The sequence below is a fragment of the Mus pahari genome, chromosome X (genome assembly GCF_900095145.1).
Source record: "Mus pahari chromosome X, PAHARI_EIJ_v1.1, whole genome shotgun sequence".
In the NCBI taxonomy this organism is placed as follows: domain Eukaryota; kingdom Metazoa; phylum Chordata; class Mammalia; order Rodentia; family Muridae; genus Mus; species Mus pahari.
This window is the reverse complement of record NC_034613.1, coordinates 65,947,898-65,964,556: the sequence shown is the minus strand read 5'-3', so window position 1 is coordinate 65,964,556 and position 16,659 is coordinate 65,947,898. Positions and strand designations below refer to the sequence as shown.

Here is a 16,659-nt window from a genome sequence, read left to right as displayed (position 1 = left end):
TATTCATTCTCTCTCTCTCTCTCTCTCTCTCTCTCTCTCTCTCTCTCTCTCTCTCTCTGATCTGAGCTCACTAGGCAGGGTGGGCGAGCCCCAGAGATCCAAAGGTTCTGGGGCTGGATCTCAAGTCCTCATTCTTTCACAGCAAGCACTATATGAATGGAACTGTCTCCCCGGACAGTAAACACCATAGGTTTCCCTAAGCAGTCAAGTTGGTTTGTCACAACCCTCACAACACCCTTTGTAACAAGACAGCCACACACAGTACATGAATACACAGCACAGCCATGTTCCTGTGAAACTCAAAGCACAAATGCTGGCTTTAGAAATCTACATCACTTTAACCAGTCACATGGTTCCCAGCTCACCTCCAAATATACACACTTCACTCATTAGATAAAAGTATAAAAGCCAGCTGGGCAGTGGTGGCACATACCTTTAATCCCAGCACTTGGGAGACAAAGGTAGGTAGATTTCTGAGTTCGAGGCCAGCCTGGTCTACAGAGTGAGTTCCAGGACAGCCAGTGCTACACAGAGAAACCCTGTCTCAAAAGAAACAAAACAAAAAAGTGTAAAAGCCTTTCTGGTTCATTATCTGGACAAGAAGAGGTGACAGGTTGGCCTCTGCTTTAAGACTGCCTCCAACTGCAACACATTTTGTCCTTGTGTACACACTGACATACAACTGCAGCCAGAGAATACAAGGTGTGTTCTCCTCCACAATCCCCCCTTGAGACAGGGTCTGCTCACAGAAATAAGTTAATTGTCATCTTTGTCCCCTAACTCCCCCCTCTAGCCCCCTCCAATGCCTACACCTCCCCCCTGCTAAGCTAGGTATCAATCTTTCTGTGTCAGTCAACCCCAGAAATGGGAGTATGTGTGGCCACATCTGGCTTTTTTTGTAGGTGCTTGGGCTCTGAACTTAGGTCCTCACACTTGCTCAACCCACACATAATCATTTCTGCAGGTTGCTCTTAAACACATGACTGGGTCTCTGCACTGATGGCCTCTGGGCTCTCAAGAGCACTGTTGAATTCATATACTGCTTCATATCGTCAGTTATGGCATGAAACCCTAGCATTTGAAAAAGCACCATGCCATCCCCAAACCAGAGGCTTAGAAATCATATCGGCTCACCTCTGACCATTCCACACTTGGTGTCCCCACAGCTCAGAGTTGTGAGATCTGGTGTAGTCACTTACTCTCACCTCAGTTTCCCCAACTATACATCAGGAGCATCTCTCCTGTGGTGCACTCTTGTCCTTTCAGCTCCAGTGTCACACCTAAGGCACTTTCACGCTGACAACAAAGGCCAAGGAAATGTCCCAGCTATAATTCTAATTATTTTTCTTCTTTTTCTGTCCTCGAGGTGCAGTTTCACTTTCCTGCCAGGAGGCCACACTGCTGCCCTCCCCGGGCAGGCAAGTCCTCTTGTTGAAAAGGAGGGGATGGTTCCACCAAAGCTTCTCTTCACCTTTCGACTTCCCTGGGCCTCTTGGCTCCTATCCCACCTCACCAGCCTGCCTCATTCATCATCATCCACCCAAGAATAAACATAAACTAAACTGTACTTTGTTCATTTTATATCTAGACTGTAATACTCCTTTAGCAAGCTTCTGTCCCTTTTAATTGGTTACCCCTTATAATCCATAACAAAGCCACCTTCTGATCAGTGCAGCCTGTGAGAAATAAACAGCAAAAGATAGCTAGTTGCCTTCGTACCAATTTCCAGGCAACTGCTGCTACTAAACTCTCACCTGCCTCAAATAATTGCCTGCCTCAGAAGAGATCTTAATGTCATCCTTAGCAGCACTGCCAGCTTGAGGCTAGCCTGTCTGCCCCTTCCTCATTCCACCTCACAAAAGACCATATTAACTTTATCCCTGGGCCTCTCCCAGACCTAGACCCCCAATAACCCATTTCCTGTCTCAATACACAAAATAAATTCTTGCTTATTTAAACCCAAAGCCACCACAGATGCACATATGACATCCCCCACAACTTCCTACTCCTATTCTGTGTCTCACTTGCACAAGTCTGTAAATGAACCAGCTTTAGTGGTTAGTATCTGTTGCTGAACTCTCAGCTAGCACAATCTAACATTCTTGGTGAGAAATGCCTATGCTATGGGTGTCATTAATTGTGGCTGTTGAAATTAAGTACTGCCATGCCACCCCTACCCTCACACAAAACCAAGGCATGTGTCTTGCAATAAAAGCATGAAAGTAACCTCCTTGCCACATTGTGTGTGGACAGAGCATGCATGTCTATTAGGAAAGGACTTTACAACCCAGAGAAGCACATCTTGGATCCCTGCACTTGGTAGGCTGAGGCAGGAGAGTCTCCAGCCTGGACTACATAATAGTGAGGTACTGTCTCAAAAAGAAAATAAACCAACCACAATAAGGAGGAGGAGGGGGGAGGAGAATAAACAACTATATTGCTTTAGCTCTTGGGACTTCATGAGGCAAAGATCACCCCAGATCAAATGGAAGAAAAGGTTCATGACCTGAGTCATCATTTCCATTCACATTCCATCATGTATTTAGCTGATTTGTTCTGCATTTTATACTTTCTAGTGGCATCTCAGTTAAGACAGGCCCTGAGTCATGAGTTCTGGAACCAGTGAGGATCATGACTATCAATCATACGGGACCTTGCAAGATTACAAGTACCAAAATTATTCAAAAAGTTCCTGCCAGAGGTTACAGCCTACGGCTGAACGAGTTAAGGCAACAAACCCTGCACAAAACTAAGCCTTTCCAATCAGGCAAGAAGTCTGCTAAGGGTTGCTCATCTATAAACAGTGGCCTAGTGCCCTCTGAGTCATTTGATAGAAAGGCTTTCCCTCCATCCTCATGGAAATCTAAAGTCAGGACTAAGTATGCAGCAATTCCAGATATCTGTTCCCAGCAAACCATCAGGAAAATATCATCCTCTCATCTTAACAGCCAAAACATAGGCACTAACAGCCTGCCTGACCTGCAACAACAAAGAAATCAGCCTCAGGTTCCTCAAAGGTCAGCCTAGTCTAGGAAGATGGAATAATGCACTAATGGGTCTATCCCCTAGCCCCACTGCAGGAAAAAGTCCCTGCTCTGGTGCCAATAATATCACCTCCTGCATAGTCAATCCCCTGTAGCTGGTATGCCAGTTCTTCTGAAAGCACCATACTACTGTAAAACTCGTCACAATCCATTCAGGACATATACAACAATGTCCACTGTATACTTGGGAGAGTTCACAATCTGCTCTTGGATATATAACTAGCATTGGAAAAGTGCAGGTTCCAACTCAGTGAGCTTGAATGCAGTCTTTGTACTTTACCCATATACTGGGCAGAGATTACAGACATTCCGGGACATTGTACAAACTAGGCAAGCATTCTACTACAGAGCCGCATCCCCAATCCTCGTAAGTCCTCTTGAATGTGAACACCTTTGTTCTCAAAATTAGCATGTTACATGTTCACAATCACTATATACAAAATTAACTGTAAATGTTCACATTATTAATATTAGACACAAGAAAAATCCAAATCTTGTGTGAATAAAACACAAAGCTATTTTAAACAAATTTCAAAACATCATCATGGGATCAGGGGAGGGGGTACAGTTCAGTTGTCTAGAAAGACACCAGGCTTTATAGACCTCATTCTTACTTGCTGAGAACACAATTCACTTACCTTGGGATATCAGTTCTGATGAACCCCATGACCTGTGAAGCTTCTCTGTTTTTCTCCATTAACAAAATACGGGAAGCATTTTTAGTCTGTTTTGTGACAGAAGGTCTCATGTAGGCCAGGGTGGCCTCTAACACACGATGTAGCCAATGAGGACTGTCATCATTATGGTCCTCTGTCATCACCTCTCAAGTTTGGGATGACGGGCATGTGTGTCCTATGTCCAGTTTTATGAAGTGCTACAAAGGCAACCCAGGGCTTCATGAATGGTAGGCAAACACTCTGCAAACAGAGCTACAGCCTTAGCCCTAATGGTAGTATTCCCAAAGGGGATGTACAGATTTAAGACAGAAAGGACATGAAGGTTTCTAAGGCAGTAAAACTACTATTTGGTAAAGCACAGGTAGACACAACTCCCTTATATACTCATGTAACTCTAGCTCCACAGGATCTGTTGCTTTCTTGAGCACTTACATACCTGTGTGTGCACACAGAGACACAGATAAAAAATAAAAATAAAACGTTTTAAAGGAAGGGGGAACTAGAATTGGTGGTTTATGCCAGCACCCAAGAGAGCAAAGGCATAAGTACTTTGAGGAGAATTGAAGGTCAACCTGGACTATATGACAAGACACTGTCTCAAAACACCAAAACAGAGCTGAAGAGATAGTTCAGTTACTGAATTGCTTGTACAAATATGAAGACTGAATTTAGGTTGCAGAGCCCACGCAGAAAGCTGGGCACAGAGGAACACACCTGTAATTCCAGGGCTATGGAGGCAGAGACAGGAGAACCTTGAGCCATGTTGGCTATGCAATAGATCTGTGGAACGAAACAGTCCACCTCTGGCTTCTACAAGTATATGCATACTGCATTCTCATACTGACATATGCACAAACAGGAACACATGTACATATATACACACACCAACAAAACCACTCTAACAATGGACCCCGTCACTTTTTATAGCTACCCCCAGTTGATTACGGATATTCTTTTTGCCTTGAGCTGAACTCCAACTATCTATGCAGCTGAGAGTGAACTCCTGGATCATCCTGCCTCTACCAAGTGCTAGCACTGGACGTATGAGCCACCATGCCTGGTATGTGTAATGTTGTTGAACAGACACATAGTTTTATGCATGCTAGGCAAGCATTCTACCAGCTGAGCTACAACCCCAGCCCTAGATGCACACTTTTACTGTTGTGGCCTCCTCCATTTATTGGACATGGACATGGCTTCATGATAAAGTTTAGAAAGCTAGTTTGTAACAAAAACCCTATTCAACACTCCCCTTGCTCTGAAAGGTACTGTCCTGCTTGCTGTCTGTCATACCTGAACATTTTTTCAGTAACACACTTTTAAAACACAACTTGAGTTTTCAGTACTGAAGAAACCAGAAGGAAAACCCAGGCAGTAATGGCACATACTTTTAGTAGCAGCATTTAGGAAGCAGAGGCAGGCAGATCTCTGTGAATTCAAGGGCAGCCTGGGCTATATATAGTGAGTTCCAGGACAGCCATGGCTAGACAGATAAACCCTGTCACAAAAGAAAACAACAAACAAGCAAGCAAACAAATAAAAAAAGCCAGAATGAAAATGATTGGCTTGGGCATGCATTCTCACGGTCTGAAAGTTAAATTACAAAAAGCAGCAACTAGCCATGAGAGCTATGTATTTAAATTCCTGACTGCTGTCCTTTCCTTCAAAAGTCTGCTGGTTGAAGGCAATTTGGATGACAGAACAGCAAGTTTTGTAGGAAAAAAATTGGTAGAGTCATTGTATCTAGGGTAAACATCAGAATAAAGTTGTACTTAGACCTTGAAGAAGTCATTGTAAAAAAACAGTGATTGTTTTCTGTAATTTACAGAGTTGTTTTCATGAGGGAGCTTTACAGCCTTTACATGACTTTAGTCACAACATGGTCCTGGCAAACCTGAAACATCTTACATTATTGAATATTGCAAACTGCACAATAAAGACTGAAATTGCAAGGGCAAGGTGCTCCTTCAAGAAACATGTACATTAGATCTGGGTTTTGGTATAAGGAACTTGTTTTACTCTAAAAATAACTTCTGTGTAACAAACAATAAATATGCTTCTCAAAGCACTCAGTCTATCAGAGGCTAGAGCTCCCTGCTGCCTGCAAGGCCATATTTCATCCTTGAGTGACCCTCTTTCTTTGTTGGTACCAAGAATACCTCAATTACCAATACTTGACGCCCAACATGGGGCCTGAATTGAAAAAAAGGTATGGACACTCAAGGACTGGCAGTAAAGTACAACCTCGGGTAAGCTAGACTCCAGGATTTGGCATCACAGAACAGCAATATATATAGTTGCTAAGATTCAACTATATTCAGAGCAGTAACTCTTGAATTCCAAGGAATGATGGGTGGGGCTCCACTGAAGCAGCATGAGCTAGCACAGCTTGTTAAATGAGAAGCACTAACTGCACATTTGCAACATTTACAAATACAAATAAATAATCTCCAGAGACAAAGAATAACAGATGGAGGGGGAAAAGATAGAAAATGGGGAAGAAAGGATTTTCCTGGTAGAAGAAAGGGAAGTGTTTGATCCAGGAAAAAGGCCCATCCCAGTGGAAAAAAAAAGAGATTTTTTTTTGATGTAAAAACACAAGGTAGTTTAATGGCGGAGCTCCGGGCTGATGCGTAGCTCACGCAGGAGGTAGAGGCACCAACCACGTGGCCTGAAAGCTAGGGGGTTTTGTAGAGGGAGGGGCTAGCAAGAATTGGCGTAGTTACCCGTGATTGGCAAAGAGAAATGTTTAATCAATGATCTACTTCACCTCCTTATGCTGGTATTGGGGAATGGTTGCCTAACGTCATAAAGACACTGACTCAGGTGGTTCCATTTGCTATGCAGTAAATCCCTGTGAATCATCATTATCCTAAAGTTATGTTCAGATTAGTTGGAAACCTAAAAAATGACAGATCTGAAATGATTTAAAGAAGCAATGATGGCATATGGAATGCATTCATCCTAGGTAAGAAAGATTTTACGTTAAGTGGACTACGCAGAATAAAATTATTCCAAATAATTAGAAGGAATTAATGACAGCTGGAACTGAGAACACTGCAGCTGTGACTACTTGCTACCCCTTTCTGCTAAGGACCCATCAGTGCAGAGCAGTAACTCTTGAATTCCAAGGAATGATGGGTGGGGCTCCACTGATGCAGCATGAGCTAGCACAACTGGCCCAGAACTTAAAATTTTCTTGTTGTTTGTTGGCTTGATTTTTGTTTAAATGTTTTTTTGCTGTTCCCTCATAGTGAGAATAACTCAGTATTCAAGGTCCCTTCATGGGAAATGTTTTTTGTTTTTCCCTAATAGTGGGAATAACTCAGTATCAATGGTCTCTTCTTGAGGAAAAAAATTAAAACAAGCCCAACAACTTCTAATACAAAAATAATCACAAACAGGACATAAAGTACTAAGCCAATGCTATTTAAATTTCTAGAGGTATTACTCATTCATTATATGGAGGATGTTCTCTTGACTGTCTAATGCTTAAATGAATGCTTAGTTTTCATAGTAAATACTGAAAGAACAAAATTTATAATTTTGAACTATATCACTTTTATCTGTTTATCGTTACTGAGGATTTGGCTCTGCTCTTTAAGTTGCTTTCTTGAAACTCTCAGTTAGTCTATAAAAATGTAACACCTGGATCAGGTTATTAGCTTATTAATGTGTCTGCTAAGGCTTTAGCTCATAAGGAGTATACAAAAATTATTTTCCACTAAATAAAATACAGGTAAATTATTTGTCCCATGTTGTTAATAATCAGCAAGTTATATTAACATGCTATTTGGAATCTAAAAAAATTCTTTTTGTAGATTTTATAAAAATACTCCATGGATATTGCCTAAGGTTATATCTTAAAATTCTATAGAGACTGCTTTTTATACTGTTCTTGAAAAGAACCAAGAACATGTTTACACACAAAATTCCACCAGAGAGAGAGAGAGAGAGAGAGAGAGAGAGAGAGAGAGAGAGAGAGAGAGAGAGAGAGAGAGAGATTGTACCCATTCTGGGTTATACAGATCAAAAGTCTAAACTCACTGTAATCAATCAGGTTTTATTAGATGTTTTCTCAGTCACTGAATATCTGAACTGTTTATTTAAAATTGGATGATGATGGATGGAGTACAAAGAATCAAGAGTCTCATGGCCATAATGGATAGTTTTGAAAACCTAATTTGCATATCCTCATCCAAAATGGGTACCATTAAGGAATATTGAGGCTCAAAATTAACTTACTTCATATATAAATTAGCCCATGAAAGATAGAGGTACAATGAGAATGGAAATTGACTTAACTAAAAAGGACATAATAAAAGGAAATATTTGGAATGAGGTACTTGAAAATTGAGTCTAGTTCACAGAAAGTTAGAATGGATGAGACATGAATAGTTTAGAGATAGAAATAAAAAGCAGACAAAAAAGGCTTAATATATTCATTCAGCTCAGTGTCCTTGCTTTAAAAATAATAAATAAATCTAACTATTAAAACATACTGATCTTTCGCTTGCTTGGTTAAAGTTGCACCAAGATACTTTATGTTATTTCTGACTACTGTGAAGGGTGTTGTTTCCCTAATTTCTTTCTCTGCCTGTCTTATCATTTGTATAAAGGAAGGCTACTGATTTAATTTTATATCTAGCTAGTTTGCTGAAGTTGTTTATCAGCTGTAGGAGTTCTCTGGTAGAATTTGGGTGGTGATTTATATATAGTATCATATCACCCCATCCGCAAATAGCGATATTTTGACTTCTTCCTTTCCAATTTGTATCCCCTTTATCTCCTTTTGTTGTCTAACTTCTCTAGCAAAAACTTTGAGTACTACATTGAATAGATAGGGAGAGAGTAGGCAGCCTTGTCTCTGATTTTAGTGAGATTGCTTCGGGTTTTTCTCCACTTAGTTTGATGTTGGCTATTGGTTTGCTGCATATTGTTTTTATTATGTTTAGGTATGTGTCAGGAATTCCTGATCTTGTCAAGACTTTTAACATGGAGGGGTGTTGTACTTTGTCAAAGGCTTTTTCTGAAGTGACAATCAGGGAGCCTGCATGGGACTGATCTAGGCCCTCTGCATGTATGTTAAGATTGTACAGTTTGGTCTTCTTGTGGGACTTCTAACAGTGGGAGTAGGGTCTCAGTTGCCTGTTTTTGAGAACCTTTTCCTCCCACTGGGTTGTCTCTTCCAGCTTTGATATGAGGAGTGTTTCTTAGACTTATAACTTGATATGCCTTGTTTGGTTGATATCCCTGGGAGAGCTGCTCTTTTTTGAAGGGAAATGAGGAGTGGATCTGGGGGAGACTGGGAAGTAAGGCAGGTGTACTAGGAGAAGAGGAGGGAAGGATGTATTGTATGAGAGAAATATTTAAAAAAGAAGAAAGAAAAAAGAAAGGACTTTGGCACACAAACAAATAACAACAAAATATACTCAACTGGAAGCCCAGATTGAGGAAAGTGCGATCCCCAGAACCAAAGAAGGCGCTCTCCACCACAGTCTCCTAGTGGATAAAAGCACAAGGAGCCCCATGGCTTCCTCATGAGCACCTTCAAGCAGAAGGAGCTGTGCCTCTGTCTGGAGAGGTTCTGTGACCTCCTGGTTCATCTGAATTGCCTACTCTTTGTACATCAATTGGCAGAAAAGTCCAGGACAAATGCGTGTGAAAAGTAAATCTGGAGTTATCAAAAAGGATCATGTACTAGCTGCAGCAAAGGTAGTTCTGAAGAAGAGCAGAGATTAGGAGTCAACATGCTTAAGAATTATAAGATGTGTTGACTTAAGTGATATCATAAAAACAATATGAATCAATTTATATTATGGATTATTAAAACATTTGACTACAAAAAATATATATACTGAACTGCTGGCACCTACATCTCTAGAAAAACACTGCAGAAAAAAATCAGCCTAGGAGAAAAGCCAGGAACAGCTGTTGTTGTTACTGGTAAAAGGAAGCACCTATAAAACTTCTTAGTCCTAAACAGTCCTTTGTTTATTACTATTTTGGATTAGAATGGAATTTTGTATGATGACAAATTCCTAAGGTTACAAAGGTATAGTCAGGTTAACAAAAATTGACTTAGAGATATATGTCTAAAGCTGTAAAATTCCGATCTTATAGAAACTATTAACTTGTTCTAAACTGTTAAAGATAATTAAGACATACAAACTAATAGTCAATTACCTTATAAAACAATCGCACAGAACTAAGTTTGTAGTTATGCTAAGTAAAAATTTAATTCATTTACAATGACAAGCTTTGGCCTTCTATACAGGTTTTCAAGGTTAAGCTTAAAACAAGTAATTAAAAACGTAGTTTGTTTAGAATCAGGTATGCCTACTATATGGTTGTCTGGTAAAATATTTAAATATATAGTTTTGTACAACAAAAAATTAGACATAACAATATAAACAGGCTTGTGAAAGATTTAAAGGGAAAAGAAAATTAAAATTAAAAAGGATTAAAATATTTCTTCTGGATAATACATTGGTCAAAAAAATACAAATATAATTACAATTTTCTCTAATTTCCTTGGAGACAAAAAGAAAAAAAAAACAAAAATACAATCAGTAAGAATTAGATTATTTTGAAATTTTTCACCTAAAATTATTTTTGTTACAGCCTGAAAATCTGTTACATCAATCTATCTTTAAAATGTAGTAAAAACTAAAGCCTATAACAAGTTCTTCCTCCATGAACTACTATGCTTTGATATTGTTCAAAATTTTGTTTCATTTACACTATCAGTTGAATAGGTATTTCCATGTTTTCATGAAAAAAAAGTCCAATCGGTTTCTGTGTCAAGATTTTGTAAACTCATAATTAAGATTGTCCTAAATTTTAAAGATACCAAATCTTACATTAAAAGCCTTAAATTTAAATCTTTAAAAGTCAATAACAATTGTTAATTAAGTGAATTTTGTTTTTTTTAGTTTTAAGCTTTCCCTTCATCTGATAAAAGATCAGACTCTGGCAAGAAAAGTAGTTAAAAGAGGCTCCCAAGAGTCTATCCTTTATTAGAGACATTGTTTCATATAGCACAAAGACAATTTTTATACAATATTCCAAACTCCTAATGCATAATTAGTAAAAAATGAACATCAGCTTGACATCTAAAAATACAGCTGTCTATGTCTTGGACAATCTCTGCTGTCAGGTATGTAAAGATCTGAGCTCAAGGCATTCACAATGCCTCTCCCTAACCAGTCAGCTACAAAGCATAGCCTCAAGCCCCATGGATCCCTGGGGATTCATTGTGTCATATCTGAAACTTAACTTTGCTAAATAACCCTTTCGTATACATGTCCTTTTTAGGACTCATTACAACTAAAAATCATAATGGTTCTGCTTATGTTAACAAATGATTTAAAAATTTTTTAATATTAATCATGTTGCTAAAATCCCTTACTATCCAAAGGGTCAAGCTATTATAAAATGCCATCATATAAATACTTGACAAATTTTAAAAAATTAAAATGGGGAGTAAGAGGTTAAGCCCACTTACATCCATCCCCACATGCTACGTTTATGTTAAATTTTAAAATTTTTCACTTTAAAAGATATTGAGTTTTCTGCTGCCCAAAAGCATTTGTCCTAAAGAAAGACAACCTAAGTAAATGCTAAATTTAATTTAAAAAAAAAAAAAAGAGCCTGGCTTCTACCATTGAGGTGATGTTAATTATGCTTGTATCTTTTCAGGGGGAAAAAAGTCCCAGATGGCTCCTTATTTGATGCACTGACCAGGACATCCAGAAACCACCAGACAAATGAAACATCTAAAGACACATAACAAATCCATCAAAAGAAGATGTCCCAAGAGGGAGAGTAGCTGACAACTTGAGCAGACATCAGGACTTTAACTCATCAAGCTGAAACTTTGGAGAAATAACAAAGACTAACCTAAAAATGACACTGTTATGTTTAATGGCTGTGTGGCATGTTAATCCTAGCCAATGCAAAATTCAATAGTCTTTTGTCAGAGGAGATAAAGGACACTCCTGTGACAGGAGACAGTATGATATTGTTTTGCCATGTTAGAGATTGTTTATAAAAGTTGGTTTGGAAGACCATATTACACCCATTTTGCTCACAGCAAAAATATTAACAAAAATTCAATAGATTTCTTATCCTAGCAATTGTTATATTTGTTTTTACTATAATAATTTTCCTAGCTTTAAAATGTATTTTGGCTTATCTACAGAACAATACGATAGAAAAAAAAAAGACAGTACTCACTATGTGACAACATAATCTTCAGTGTAATTAAAATAGCTTAAATAAAAGGGAATCTGGTAGAGGAAAAATCAGTTGTCATTGTATCTAGGATAAACATCAAAATGAAGTAGTTATTTTTTAGAAGTACTTAGAAGTTAAAGAAATCATTGGTTTGGTTTTGTTTTCAAATGTGATTGTTTTCTGTGATTTATAGTTGTTTTGTTTTTTCCCACTGAGGGAGCTTTACAGCCTTTGCATGACTTTAGTCACAAGACGGTCCTGGCAAACCTGAAATGTGTCTTGCATTATTGAGTACTACAAACTGCACAATAAGGACTGAAATTGCAAGGGTAAAGTGTTCCTTCAAAAAAAAAAAAACACTAGATTACATATGGGTTTTGGTATGAAAAACTTGTTTTACTCTAAAAAAATAACTTTTGTATAACAATCAATAAATACACTTCTACAAAGTGGTTCAGTGTTCAGTCTATCAGAGGCTGGACCTCCCTGCTTCCTGCTAGGCCATATTTCATCCTGGAGTGATCCTCTCCTTCGGTCATTTAATATTAACTCAATTACCAGCAAGGTTTAACCATTCTACATGGAAGAAATGTTCCAGGACAGCCAGGGCTAGACAGAGAGACCCTGTGTAATATGTATGTGTGGTGGTTGGGTTGGGGGTTAAAACCTCAAGTGACAGAGAATGAAAGACTCCCCTCTCCATTCAAAACCTTAAAAATGGAGAGGCACCCTTTATGGTAGAGCTCAGTGGGTACTAACTTATATACCCTCTAGCTCCAATGCATTCCACAAATACTGCCATCCTTAATTTCTTTCTGGTTCTAGCTCCAGTAACACTTCAAAGGACTAAACAGAAATGGGAGACCACAAGTCTATCCACTTAGACAGATAAGAGAGTTACATAAAAAAAAGTTTTGCCTGAATTATTTGAAGCATGCCAATGTTGGGTTTTTTTTCCAAATAGTTGTTGCCTATGGTCATCTTGCCCACCTAGGGGTAAAATGTCTTTCCTGATAAGAGCTCAGGGAACTTAATAGCAGACCTGAATTTAATGATGATTGTAGCCCTACACTGCACATCCAACCTTGAAGTGTCCAGCTTGTGTCTAGTGTGAGGCGATCAGAGCCTAATGGCTGGTCAATCTAGGGTAGTAAACATTTCACATCCCAGCATCCAAAATTTCTCTTATCTCTAACAGGCCTAGTTAGCACACTGCTTACCTTTGGGGTGTTTTAAAGGCACCACTCCTTAGCTAAACTCCACTTGTGTGACTTAACAGTTTCCAAAGCAAAAGTCCTTTATAATATCAATTCTATCAATTTTAGCTTCTCCTACATCAATGATACAATGCACTAAAAAGGGTGGGGAAGAGTAGACATCCTCCACAAAAAGACTAAGTTATGTGCAGTCATAGTTTTGAGCTTGTAATTTTTGTTGGTTAGAATTATTTATAAGTCAGATGTGGTAGCACACGCCTGCAGAGGCAGGAGGAGCTCTGTGGATGAGTTTGAAGCCAGTCTGGCCTTCATATAAAGTTCCAGAACTACACAGAGAGAGCCTATCTCAAAAATGTAAACAAAAAATTAAAATAAAAAGTAATTAGTTCCAACCCAAGAGTGATGGTCCATAGTTGTAATGCCAACACTCCTGTGGTTAAAGGCTAGAGAGAGGATACAAGGTTTGATACTAGCCTGGGCTAGGTAAGTTCCAGGCCAGCCTGGCCTACAACAGTAATAAACAAATATCAGCAGAGTGCTGACCTGTGGTTAACTAAGATTGGCTTCCTATTGAAGTTTGATTAGAATCATCTGTGGTAAAGAAAGGACTTAGAATTCACTTTAAGATTTAGACATCACAACAGCTTCCTCACATCCACCAAAAAAAAAAAAAAAAAAAAAGAAACCTAAAATCATCTAACTGTGATTCCCTATTCCTGAAGACATCTTAAACTTTTTCACTCTCCACTCCCAAACTCTGTATGCCTTAGTCCTCAGGCATCTTATGTGAGTAACATGCTACCCACTTTTATTGGGGTGAAATTTGGTAACATGGCCATCAGTGGCAGCTACAAATGGAAAAAGCTAGAGCCAAAGAGGAAAAAAACCTAGGAAATGAAGGCCAGAGGTCAGTCTTTCCCCTGTGCTGGCTCTGGAACTGTCTGCCAGGCCAGGTCACCTCAGGGACTTCTATGACTCAGCATCTCTCAGAGGAACTTTGCGATTTGACCCATTTGTTTAGGGGGTAGACTGACACAAAAGGAAAAAGGGAAAAAATAAAATTTAGGCCAAGAGCAAATCTAGGTTACGAAACAGTCTGTTAACTGCTTCTTCCTGTTTTACACAAGTCTAAGAGCAGATGTGGAGATCGTTCCAAGAAAGCAAAGAAGGACCCACAGGGACTCAAAGTGAACCTCTCTTCTGTAATGCACGCAATCACAACAACCAAACATGGCTGAGCATTCCAAGAGGACCATTCTCACCTTCTCAAAGGATGGAGGCTCTTGAAACAGAAAGGAACCTTTTTAAAAGGTACCAATGTATTTCTTTAATAAATATACACAAGATGGTGTAATGATATGGCTCAGTAGGTAAAGGCAATTGCCACTAAGCCTGCTGATCTAAAGTTCCATATTCACAGCCCGCAAGGTGGATAAAAGAATTTTGGTATGTTGTCATCTGATTTCCAGATGTGTGTAATGGTACACATGTGTGAGCAAACAACAACCACACAAATAAATAGCTGTATTTAAATTTTAAATTTAAAAATGCAAAAGAGATCATCAATTTTCTTTTTTTCTATTACTGAAAATAGATTTTTCCATAACATACTATTTATGGTTTTCTTTCCCCCAACTCCTCTCAGAGCCTCTGTACCTTCCCTCCCACCTAAAACCACACTCTTGCTAGAAAACAAATCAGCATCTAAAAGATAAATCAGAATAAACAATAAACAAATAAACAAATCAGAACATGACAAAACAAAAGAAAAAGAATGAAAGAAAAGCACAAGAAACACTGCCCAGCCTATATTTGTTAACAGTGCAATTTTAAAAACAAAACTTAAGAGAGGGGGGGGAGGAAGGAAGGAAGGAATAATTTGGCTTTTGAACATTTCAAGAAGGAAAAAAATAATCTCACACATATCAATATGATACAAGGTCATCTACTAAAGATACCTAGGATCATGGGTAAAGGTAACCATATTCCTTTACTTCTATTTACACTAGCTTCCAAACTTAATTTTTCTCTAACAGGAGCCAAATCAGCTTTTAATTAGTGCCATACCCATGTGCCTTAGGTTCAATTCCAAGCTATGCAAAAAAGAAAAAGTACGGGAGGGGCTTGAGGATACAGCTCAGTTGGTAATGTTTGCCTACCACACTAAAGGCTTGCATTCCACACCCAGAGCCACATAAACCAAACCCAGACAAAATCCCTTTTAAAAAAAAATTTTTTTTTAAAAGTTAGTTTTTAGAGACAAAGCAGAAAAGGATTAAGGCTATAGCTCAGTGAGACAAGGCCCAGCACCACAAAAATGGAGGGAGGGGGGAAGGGGGAAGAGGAAAGGGGAAAGAGGGAGGGGAAAGAGGGAAGGGGGAGGGGGCCAGCCACCTGCATACACAAGCAAGAAAATTCTTTCTCTACCAAGCATTAGGAATTTCTGGATAGCCAGGCATGATGACACATGTCTGTCATCTCACTACTCAGGAAGCTGAAGCAGAGAAACCCTGAGATTAGGTCTGGCCTAGGTTACAAAGCAGGTAAAGTCATTTGCAAAGTTTGCAATGAGCAGAGTTCAATGCCCAAATCCCACAAGGTAGGAGAGAGAACTGCAGGCTGCCGCTCTAACTTCCATACATGAGCCACTGCACACAAGCACAAGTAAGTAAAAGTAAAAATAAAAATTTTAATATCATACCTGCCAGTCTTAGGGTAGCTTTTCTTAAAAAAGAAAAACAAAAGGAGAAAAATCGATACTGATTTGTAACTACTAACACTTTACCCTGAAAAGACTACCTTATTTTCACACTGATTTTTCTTTAGGATTTTTAGTTGTGAGAGTACGTGCACATGAATGCAGCTTACCTCAGAGGCCAAAAGAGAATGCCAGATCCTCTAGAACTGAAGTTACAGGTAGTTCTGAGCTACTCAATATGGGTGCTATAAATTGAATCGGGGGTTTTCTACAAGGGCAGCAAGTGCTCTTAACCACTGAACCATATCTCCAGGCCCTCATGTCAATTGTCTTTGACAGAAAACACAGTTGGAAATAAGCTAGACTAGTGACATATAATGACACTTGAAACTGATAGACCTATGCTTGGAAAATACTACCCAGATTTCTCATTTTCTTAATGAAGCCAAACCCCGAGGGCCCACCCCTCTCTCCACATCCTAATTTACTTGATGTTTCTATTTCTGTCTCATCATCCTGTCTGCTTGTCCTAACAGCCTAGCAGATGGGTAGTTAACACGGTACAAAGAACAGAGGGGCTGAAGAAATGGCTCAGTTGCTAGAGTGCTTGCCTTGCTCATGTCCCCAACACTCCATAAAATTGGACATGAAGATGCACATCTATAATCCCCAGCACTTGGAAGGTAGAGGCAGGACTAATGGAAGTTCAAGATTATCCTTGACTACACAGCAGTTTGAGGCCAGCCTTAAATATAGGAGTCTCTGGGAGGAAGGGAGGGAGGGGG

The 16,659-nt window shown here is 39.1% G+C and overlaps 1 protein-coding gene and 1 pseudogene across 2 annotated transcripts in view; one reads left to right on the top strand and one right to left on the bottom strand.

Moving 5' to 3' along the window:
- LOC110313349 (F-box-like/WD repeat-containing protein TBL1X) overlaps positions 1-16,659 on the bottom strand; it is a 163,066-nt gene that overhangs the window by 126,139 nt on the left and 20,268 nt on the right. The window lies entirely within an intron of this gene.
- LOC110314358 lies at positions 9,262-9,463 on the top strand (annotated as a pseudogene).